General features: G+C 44.6%; 1 protein-coding gene across 2 annotated transcripts in view; it reads right to left on the reverse strand.

Annotated features, from left to right (window-relative positions):
• Positions 1-11,514, reverse strand: part of IL34 (interleukin 34) — a 71,144-nt gene that overhangs the window by 56,712 nt on the left and 2,918 nt on the right. The window contains exon 1 of one of the 2 annotated variants that reach the window (XM_043898025.1): positions 7,577-7,695. The exons of the other annotated variant lie outside the window; for it this stretch is intronic. The gene's annotated coding sequence lies outside the window, so the exon portion shown is untranslated. Of the gene's footprint in view, positions 1-7,576; positions 7,696-11,514 lie in introns of those variants that run through there. 2 annotated transcript variants of the gene reach the window in all.

The raw sequence follows: 11,514 nt of genomic DNA on the forward strand, positions 1-11,514 counted from the left end.
ATTATCAGTGCTGTATAGTTGGAGAAGTCCTGAGACCACAGGAAGAATAAAACTGAAATCCAGAGGCAGGAGACTTAAGCCCAAAACCTGAGAACACCAGAAAACTCCTGACTACATGGAACTTTAAGTAATAAGTGACCGTCCAAAAGCCTCCATACCTACACTGAAACCAACCACCACCCAAGAGCCAATAAGTTTTAGAGCAAGACATATCACGCAAATTCTCCAGCAAAGCAGGAACATAGCCCTGAACGTCAACATACAGGCTGCCCAAGGTCACACCTAACACATAGACCCATCTCAAAACTCATTACTGGGCACTCCAGTGCTCTCCAAAGAGAAGAAATCCAGCTCCATGCACCAGAACACCGACGCAAGCTTCCCTAACCAGGAAACCTTGACAAGCCAATCGTCTAACCCCACCCACTGGGTAAAACCTCCACAATAAAAAGGAACCACAGACCTCCAGAATACAGAAAGCCCACTCCAGACACAGCAATCTAAACAAGATGAAAAGGCAAAGAAATACCCAACAGGTAAAGGAACATGAAAAATGCCCACCAAGTCAAACAAAAGAGGAGGAGATGGGAAATCTACCTGAAAAAGAATTTAGAATAATGATAATAAAAATGATCCAAAATCTTGAAAACAAAATGGAGTTACAGATAAATAGCCTGGAGACAAAGATTGAAAACATGCAAGAAATGTTTAATAAAGACCTAGAAGAAATAAAAAAGAGTCAATTAAAAATGAATAATGCAATGAATGAGATCAAAAACACTCTGGAGGGAACCAAGAGCAGAATAACGGAGACAGAAGATAGGATAAGTGAGGTAGAAGATAAAATGGTGGAAATAAATGGAGCAGAGAGGAAAAAAGAAAAAAGGATAAAAAAAAAATGAGGACAACCTCAGGGACCTCTGGGACAATGTGAAACGCCCCAACATTCAAATCATAGGAGTCCCAGAAGAAGAAGACAAAAAGAAAGGCTATGAGAAAATACTCGAGGAGATAATAGCTGAAAACTTCCCTAAAATGGGGAAGGAAATAGCCACCCAAGTCCAAGAAACCCAGAGAGTCCCAAACAGGATAAACCCAAGGCGAAACACCCCAAGACACATATTAATCAAATTAACAAAGATCAAGCACAAAGAACAAATACTAAAAGCAGCAAGGGAGAAACAACAAATAACACACAAAGGGATTCCCATAAGGATAACAGCTGATCTATCAATAGAAACCCTCCAGGCCAGAAGGGAATGGCAGGACATACTGAAAGTAATGAAAGAGAATAACCTACAACCTAGATTACTGTACCCGGCAAGGATCTCATTCAGATATGAAGGAGAATTCAAAAGCTTTACAGACAAGCAAAAGCTGAGAGAATTCAGCACCACCAAACCAGCTCTTCAACAAATGCTAAAGGATCTTCTCTAGACAGGAAATGCAGAAAGGTTGTATGAATGTGAACCCAAAACAACAAAGTAAATGGCAACGGGACCACACCTATCAATAATTACCTTAAATGTAAATGGGTTGAATGCCCCAACCAAAAGACAAAGATTGGCTGAATGGATACAAAAACAAGACCCCTATATATGCTGTCTACAAGAGACCCACCTCAAAACAAGAGACACATACAGACTAAAAGTGAAGGGCTGGAAAAAAATATTTCACGCAAACGGAGACCAAAAGAAAGCAGGAGTCGCAATACTCATATCAGATAAAATAGACTTTCAAATAAAGGATGTGAAAAGAGACAAAGAAGGACACTACATAATGATCAAAGGATCAATCCAAGAAGAAGATATAACAATTATAAATATATATGCACCCAACATAGGAGCACTGCAATATGTACGGCAAACGCTAACGAGTATGAAAGAGGAAATTAATAGTAACACAATAATAGTGGGAGACTTTAATACCCCACTCACAACTATGGATAGACCAACTAAACAGAAAATTAACAAAGAAATACAAACCTTAAATGACACAATGGACCAGCTAGACCTAATTGATATCTATAGGACATTTCACCCCAAAACAATCAACTTCACCTTTTTCTCAAGTGCACACGGAACCTTCTCCAGAATAGATCACATCCTGGGGCATAAATCTGGTCTTGGAAAATTCAAAAAAATTGAAATCATTCCAGTCATCTTTTCTGACCACAGTGCAGTAAGATTAGATCTCAATTACAGGGAAAAAATTGTTAAAAATTCAAACATATGGAGGCTAAATAACACGCTTCTGAATAACAACAAATCATAGAAGAAATCAAAAAAGAAATCAAAATATGTATAGAAATGAATGAAAATGAAAACACAACAACCCAAAACCTATGGGACACTGTAAAAGCAGTGCTAAGGGGAAGGTTCATAGCAATACAGGCTCACATCAAGAAACAAGAAAAAAGCCAAATAAATAACCTAACTCTACACCTAAAGCAATTAGAGAAGGAAGAAATGAAGAACCCCAGGGTTAGTAGAAGGAAAGAAATCTTAAAAATTAGGGCAGAAATAAATGCAAAAGAAACTAAAGAGACCATAGCAAAAATCAACAAAGCTAAAAGCTGGTTTTTTGAAAAAATAAACAAAATTGACAAACCATTAGCAAGACTCATAAAGAAACAAAGAGAGAAGAACCAAATTAACAAAATTAGAAATGAAAATGGAGAGATCACAACAGACAACACTGAAATACAAAGGATCATAAGAGACTACTACCAGCAGCTCTATGCCAATAAAATGGACAACTTGGATGAAATGGACAAATTCTTAGAAAAGTATAACTTTCCAAAACTGAACCAGGAAGAAATAGAAGATCTTAACAGACCCATCACAAGCAAGGAAATCGAAACTGTAATCAAAAATCTTCCAGCAAACAAAAGCCCAGGACCAGATGGCTTCACAGCTGAATTCTACCAAAAATTTAGAGAAGAGCTAACACCTATCTTACTCAAACTCTTCCAGAAAATTGCAGATGAAGGTAAACTTCCAAACTCATTCTATGAGGCCACCATCACCCTAATTCCAAAACCAGACAAAGATGCCACAAAAAAAACTACAGGCCAATATCACTGATGAACATAGATGCAAAAATCCTTAACAAAATTCTAGCAAACAGAATCCAACAACATATTAAAAAAATCATACACCATGACCAAGTGGGCTTTATCCCAGGAATGCAAGGATTCTTTAATATCCGCAAATCAATCAATGTAATACACCACATTAACAAATTGAAAGATAAAAACCATATGATTATCTCAATAGATGCAGAGAAAGCCTTTGACAAAATTCAACACTCATTTATGATTAAAACTCTCCAGAAAGCAGGAATAGAAGGAACATACCTCAACATAATAAAACCTATATATGACAAACCCACAGCAAGCATCACCCTCAATGGTGAAAAATTGAAAGCATTTCCCCTGAAATCAGGAACAAGACAAGGGTGCCCACTCTCACCACTACTATTCAACATAGTGTTGGAAGTTTTGGCCACAGCAATCAGAGCAGAAAAAGAAGTAAAAGGAATCCAGATAGGAAAAGAAGAAGTGAAACTCTCGCTGTTTGCAGATGACATGATCCTCTACATAGAAAACCCTAAAGACTCTACCAGAAAATTACTAGAGCTAATCAATGAATATAGTAAAGTTGCAGGATATAAAATTAACACACAGAAATCCCTTACATTCCTATATACTAACAATGAAAAAACAGAAAGAGAAATTAAGGAAACAATACCATTCACCATTGCAACAAAAAGAATAAAATACTTAGGAGTATATCTACCTAAAGAAACAAAAGACCTATACATAGAAAACTATAAAACACTGATGAAAGAAATCAAAGAGGACACAAACAGATGGAGAAACACACTGTGTTCATGGATTGGAAGAATCAATATTGTCAAAATGGCTATTCTACCCAAAGCAATCTATAGATTCAATGCAATCCCTATCAAGCTACCAACGGTATTTTTCACAGAACTAGACCAAAGAATTTCACAATTTGTATGGAAATACAAAAAACCTCGAATAGCCAAAGTAATCTTGAGAAAGAAGAATGGAACTGGAGGAATCAACCTGCCTGACTTCAGACTCTACTACAAAGCCACAGTCATCAAGACAGTATGGTACTGGCACAAAGACAGAAATATAGATCAATGGAACAGAATAGAAAGCCCAGAGATAAATCCACGAACCTATGGACACCTTATCTTCGACAAAGGAGGCAAGGATATACAATGGAAAAAAGACAGCCTCTTTAACAAGTGGTGCTGGGAAAGCTGGTCAACCACTTGTAAAAGAATGAAACTAGAACACTTTCTAACACCATACACAAAAATAAACTCAAAATGAATTAATGATCTAAATGTAAGACCAGAAACTATAAAACTCCTAGAGGAGAACATAGGCAAAACACTCTCCGACATAAACCACAGCAAGATCCTCTATGACCCACCTCCCAGAATATTGGAAATAAAAGCAAAACTAAACAAATGGGACCTAATGAAACTTAAAAGCTTTGCACTACAAAGGAAACTATAAGTAAGGTGAAAAGACAGCCATCAGATTGGGAGAAAATAATAGCAAATGAAGAAACAGACAAAGGATTAATCTCAAAAATATACAAGCAACTCCTGCAGCTCAATTCCAGAAAAATAAATGACCCAATCAAAAAATGGGCCAAAGAACTAAACAGACATTTCTCCAAAGAAGACATACAGATGTCTAACAAACACATGAAAAGATGCTCAACATCACTCATTATTAGAGAAATGCAAATCAAAACCACAATGAGGTACCATAACACGCCAGTCAGGATGGCTGCTATCCAAAAGTCTACAAGCAATAGATGCTGGAGAGGGTGTGGAGAAAAGGGAACCCTCTTACACTGTTGGTGGGAATGCAAACTAGTACAGCCACTATGGAAAACAGTGTGGAGATTTCTTTAAAAACTGGAAATAGAACTGCCATATGACCCAGCAATCCCACTTCTGGGCATACACACTGAGGAAACCAGATCTGAAAGAGACACGTGCACCCCAATGTTCATCGCAGCACTGTTTATAATAGCCAGGACATGGAAGCAACCTAGATGCCCATCAGCAGATGAATGGATAAGGAAGCTGTGGTACATATACACCATGGAATATTACTCAGCCGTTAAAAAGAATTCATTTGAATCAGTTCTAATGAGATGGATGAAATTGGAGCCCATTATACAGAGTGAAGTAAGCCAGAAAGATAAAGAACATTACAGCATACTAACACAAATATATGGAATTTAGAAAGATGGTAATGATAACCCTATATGCAAAACAGAAAAAGAGACACAGAAGTACAGAACAGACTTTTGAACTCTGTGGGAGAAGGTGAGGGTGGGATGTTTTGAAAGAACAGCATGTATACTATCTATGGTGAAACAGATCACCAGCCCAGGTGGGATGCATGAGACAAGTGCTCCGGCCTGGTGCACTGGGAAGACCCAGAGGAATCGGGTGGAGAGGGAGGTGGGAGGGGGGATCGGGATGGGGAATATGTGTAAATCTATGGCTGATTCATATCAATGTATGACAAAACCCACTGAAATGTTGTGGAGTAATTAGCCTCCAACTAATAAAAATAAAATAAAATAAAATAAAAATAAAGTAAAAAAATGCACCAAAATTATATGTGGCACTGAGAAAGAAAAAAAAAAAAAAACTGTCAGTTAAATTGTGATTTGCCATTGATCCTGATTTCAGAGGAGATGTTAAAATGCAGGGAGTGGGAGAAAGGTGTGTTTTAGAATCAGTGGAGTATGGTAACACTAAGAGCCCTATTGAGCATTTGCTGTCTTACCCGAGAATTACAGACTATTTCCATATGCAGTGTCTTGCTGTTAATGGCTAGTTAGCAAGGCACTATAAGCCCAGAACCACCGTAGGCTGGTTTCAGCCTATGTTGGGGATTCAGTTCTTTGCTCTTATGGAAATCACAGGCTAGTTGGTGATCTTGGGAGGCAGGCCCAGAGAACATATACAGAATGATTCAAGGCTAGTCTGTATGGTGTGGACGGTAAATGTAATAAGAGCTTGAAAAAGGATGGACCAAATTCAGCCAAAGTGGTCCAAGTAGGCTTCATGGCAGGGAGAAGGAGACTTAAGCCAGAGGATGAAGGGTGGAAAACGGGGACAAGAGACATTACTGAGGAGGGAGAAGTGGGGATAAAGTGAGCAAGGAATGGAGATGAGGCTACAGGGTAAGTGCTCAGGACAGCAGAGAAGGTCCTTTGTCCAGAGCTGAGGAGCAGCATCAGGGTATCACGGGAGTCCACTCTGGACAGGCAGGACAACACCAGACTACAGAAGGCCTTCAACGCCACACACCTCTCGGTGTGCCAGGCATCACAGAGCCAGCACAGGTTGTGAGCAGGGGAGTAAACTGGTGAACACACTCAGGGAGCACTGTTGTGCAAGATGAGCTGGAGGCAGAAGCCAGGACATCAACCGTTTTCTAAGTCCCATGATGAAGGTGACCTCTGAGGGGTCTTTTTAATGGAGGTTCACATGCCTGAAAGGGCCTGGGGAACAGTTCTTGCAGGAGGTCTGAACCATGCCTTGAGGGAAAGGACTCCCAGGCCCTTTATGGAATTGTTCCTACAGGGCCTGGGCCAACTGGGCATTTGCCTGAGGAGGTACAGCTATATGAAGAACCATCCTCTACTCAGTAAAACTGGTACCAGTTATTAGATACAAGGGCTGAAGAACACATCGCTTATATTTGTACGGAGTGTCAGTCACCATATAAGTGGGTCTTACCTGGTGGTCCAGTGGTTCTGTGATCCCAAGGCAGGGGGCCAGGTTCGATCCCTGGCCAGGGAACTAGATCCCACGTACAACAACTAAGCGTTTGCATGCTGCAACTAAGATCCAGCACAGCCAAATAAATTTTTTTTTTTCTTAAATCACCATATAGGGAATTCCCTAGTGGTTCACAGGTTGGGAATCCACCTGCCAATGCAGAAGACATGGGTCTGATCCCTGGTCAAGGAAGATCCCATGTGCCTCAGAGCTACTAAGCCTATGCGCTGCAACCTCTGGGCCCACGTGCTCAGCAAGCTTGTGGAGTAGCCCCTGCCTGCCACAGTCAGAGAAAGCCCACGCACAGCAGTGAAGACCCAGCAGAGCCAAACACAAATAAACCTGTAAATGTGTAACGCCAGAGTGAACCCTAATGGAGACTGTGAACTTTAGTAATGTGTTAATATAATAATGATGTGTTAATACTGGTTCATCAACTGTACCAAACTTATCACATTGCTAACCCATGTTAGTGACATGGGGCATTGTGTATCTGTGGCCGCGTGGCTGTATGGAGCTCTCGACACTTTCGCCTCAAAGGTTCTGTAAATTAAAACCGTCCTTAAAAATCACTAGTACTAAAAACTGAAAAAGTATGCAATGAAAATGATTCATCCAGTGTTATGGGTTTTGCCAGCAGATAGCCCAGGGTTTAAGCCCAGATTCTAAACCAGCCTCAGCTTCTTCCTCTGGGGTTAACAGTCATGCACTATAGACTCACAGGTTCCAGAATGCCGTCGCTGATTATGTTGCCTCTGTGATTTCCGTGGACAGGGAGAGGAGGAGTCTTCTCTGGGCTGGGAGGCAGACCAGGGCAAGTAAGACCAGGAGGCACCTTCTGCAGAGCTGTCATCCAAGAAAGGTTTCCCAGCTGCGGGAGGACACTGGAAAGTACCTGGCCCCAGCCCAGCCTCTTCTGGGCCAGCTGGTCTGCTGGCCTCTGTGCCTAACCCGCCTCACTGGGGCCCGGGACAGAGCCTCCAAGGAGGCCAGCAGGAGGGCTACACAGCCTGACACCAGTGCAGGGCGGGGAAGGGGCCTGCAGAGCAAGGAGGGCCAGAAGGATCACCACCCTCCCTGCTCTGGTGTGCCCTCTCCTCTGTGAGGCCCTGGAAGCCCCAGATCACCTTCTTCATCCATGAAACAGCACTTCCCAGGCCCGCTCCCAGGGCGGCAGTGAGGGTGCCAGGAGGCAGTGGGGGAGAAATCTTAAGGGTACGTTAAAGCAGCCAAATAGCAAGTGGCACTATTCCTACTGCTGTCAGATCAGCTACCAGTGTAAAGCCTCCAAGGCACCCAAGGGGGGAAAGACTCCTGACTTCCACACAGGTGAATTCACCTCTCTAAGCCTCAGTCACCTCATCTGTAATATGGGAGAATCCTGGGCTCTGTATGGATTGGGTGAGATAGTGCCCATCTGGCAATGGAGATGCCTTTATCTTTATTTTAAAAAAAAAATTTGGCCACGTGTAAAATCTTAGTTCCCCAACCAGGGATTGAAGACTGCAGTCTGCAGCAGGAGCGCGGAGACTTAACCACTGGGCCCCAGGGAAGTCGAGATGTCTTTACATGGTAGCTGCCTGCACCTCCATAAGGTGTCAAGGCCAGCCCCACGAACTGAGTCATTCTGTAAGGCCGCCGCCCCGGCAGGGCTTCCTCTATAACTCTGAGGACGCAGGAGGCCGTTGGACTGCCACTGTTAGGGGTGGCATCTATTGACTTGTGGGTGCTGAGCCTGGGAACTTGGACAGATTGAATCATGCAGACAATGTCTTGGCACCCAAAGAGCTGCATTGGAAAAAACACAGTTGCAAAAAAAAGACAGAATGAACTCACTCAACAGCTATGGGAAAGACTTGGAACCTTGAAGAGAGCTGTCAAGCAGGGTCCTGTTTACCAGAAGGCGAAGGGGGATGTTGAGTGACCAGGAGCCTGGCTCTCAATCCAGGCCAGGGTTGTCTGCCAAGGGTTAACCTTGAACCCTGGAGCCAAGCAGGTGGGGCCTGGCTCCGCAGAGAAACCAGATGGAGGGAGCGGGGCAGCTGCTAAATCCCTGCCTTGTGAGAGTGTCAGCTCCCAGGGACTGCCGTGGTGCAGGGGAGCAGGGAGCAGCCAGCTTGCAGAGGCAGAGGGCTGGCGCCAGGCTGCTTGGGTTCTAACTCCAGCTCCGTGGCCTGCTGGCTGACCTTGGGCTGGAGACTTAAGCCTGGGAACCGGGAACGGGGCCTCAGTTCCCAGCTGTAAAATGGAGTCGATAGTAGCACCCACCATCTGGGGTTGTGGTGAGGATCTCAGGTCAAGCCGGTTCAGCATTTAACACAGTCTGTACCCAGAATGGCAGCAGCTACCGTTACTGTTATTTAGGGGGAGGCTGGCAGCATGCCTCCCCCACTGCCTGCCCCCTCCCTCTGACTTGGGTCCCATCTTTACACAGGCCTGGACTGGATCACATCACAGAGGCACAGAGCCTAGGAAACCCTCTGGCCCTACCCTTGCCTCATGCAAGAGTCTCATCTGCAACTTGCCCAAACTCTCCTTACATGCCTCTACTAATGGGGAGCTCAGTACTCCATAAGACAGCCCATTCCACACTCAAACAGCTCTGACCACAAGTTCTCCAGGTGGATCTAAAATCTCCCATTCAAACTGCCCTTTAGTGGGAGTATTTTTTTTTTTTTTTTTTTTGCCGGGGACTTTCCAATGTCTCGAACCTACTCATCCCACAAATGCTAGGAGCCCTCTGGGCAGGGCCTCAGTCATTCCTTCAGGAAGTCTCCCCTGAGCCTCATCCTGAACATCTCATGCAGAACAGCACAGCTGCTCCCCACAGGGACACACGAATCTTCTCCAGTGCTGAGTCTGTGAGGCAAAAAGTCTTGATGTGTCCAGAACCTGACATTAATAATAATTCAGTTCACTTGCCTCATTCAATTCTTAATCCCTATGAGGCATATACTACTCATCCCCCCACACCAAGTTTTAAATGGTAGTGATATACACAGACAACAAATCTCAACCATTTCTAACTGTCTGTGTCAGTGGTATTAAGCACATTTACTTTGTTGTGCAACCATCACCACCATCTGTCTCTAGAAGTTTTTCATCTTCCCAAACTGAAACTCTAAACCCACTGAACGATAACTTCCCCATTCCCTCCTCTCCCTGGCTCCTGGCAACCACTTTTCTACTCACTGCTTCTACACATTTGACTCCTCTTAGTTACCTCCTGTCGGAGAAGGCAATGGCACCCCGCTCCAGTACTCTTGCCTGGAAAATCCCATGAATGGAGGAGCCTGGTAGGCTGCAGTCCACGGGGTTGCTGAGTCGGACACGACTGAAGTGACTCGGCAGCTGCAGCAACAGTTACCTCCCGTAAGTGCAATCATACAAAATCTGTCTCTCTTTGTCTAGCTTATTTTGCTTAATATCCTCAAGGTTCATCCATGTCATAGCATGCTCCAAATTCCCTTCCTTGAAGGGAAGATTGAGGAAGTCTGTGGGTGATAAAGCTTGGATGTGGCGAGAGAGTCCTGAGCCAGGACGTGGGCATTCTCATGCTATGAGAGACAAGAGGCAAGCTTGACCAGCAGGGCTTGACCTTTCTGAACAGCTGTCCACATTAGCAAGTCCACATCTCTTTGGCCTTTTAGATTCATTGCCCTGACCTCAACCTTGCTCACTGTAGCTACATCCCCACTCATCCTCCTCTTCACCCACTTAAGAAGGCCCCAAATGGGAAGTCCTGGCCTGGTTCTCCAGGCGTGGCTATTGAGCTTTCCTGGCTGAGATGCACAGACAGAACTCTCTTGGCGCTGCGGGAAGCTCAGGAGTACATTCCCAGGATGACCGCAACCCTGTCCCGGGGCACGCCGCCCCCAGTGTGGGACAGGGCTGTCAGACAGAAGTGTGCAGGGCAGTCAGAGCCCAGAAGCTCCGGGATTCTCACAGACTTAGAGGCCGCTGTCCTCAGACTGCCGTGCACCCTCTCTGGGTCACGGGGTCAGACTGTCCACTTCAGACAGGATGCCTCTTCCTCCCAAGACCAAGGCTGGGTCCTGGACAGCTACCACGAACAGACAGGGTTGCAGGGGTGGGGGATGGGGAGATGTGGCCTCCAGAGACACTTTGCAGACCCCCAGAAGGAAGGAGCTGGAAGAAACCTGAGTGCCCTTAACTCTCACCAGGAGCTGGAGAAAAGACCCTGGCTCTGAGGATGGCAGAGCTGGACCAGAGCCCCAGAGCCCTGGGCCCCGACTTGCAATCCAGCCTCCCCCACGCCAGCTTATCTTGTCCTTCCTCCCCATCTTTGCCTCACAGATTATTCTTCCCTTTCAAGCGTGGTATCTGGGAGTGCCAAGGCAGCCGCTGTCTCCTCTGTCCCCTGGGATGGGCTGTACACTGTGCCAAGAGCAGGGAGCCTGTGTTATACACCTCTCCAGAGCATCCAGCACCATGAATGAGGAGTGTTTGTTGACTGACGATGAACGTGAGTCTTCTGCCTTTTATGGCTAATTCTGGTACTTTCCCAAGGGCTCTGGAACATAGTCTTGACCTTCCACGGTAATGGGCCCCTAAGTGCCAGCCGCTTGAGCTCTATAATTTCATGTAATTCTATAGCGCAGGTATTAATATTCCCATTTTACAGATGAGGAAACTGAC

This window comes from Cervus elaphus, chromosome 4, assembly GCF_910594005.1.
Source record: "Cervus elaphus chromosome 4, mCerEla1.1, whole genome shotgun sequence".
NCBI lineage: Eukaryota > Metazoa > Chordata > Mammalia > Artiodactyla > Cervidae > Cervus > Cervus elaphus.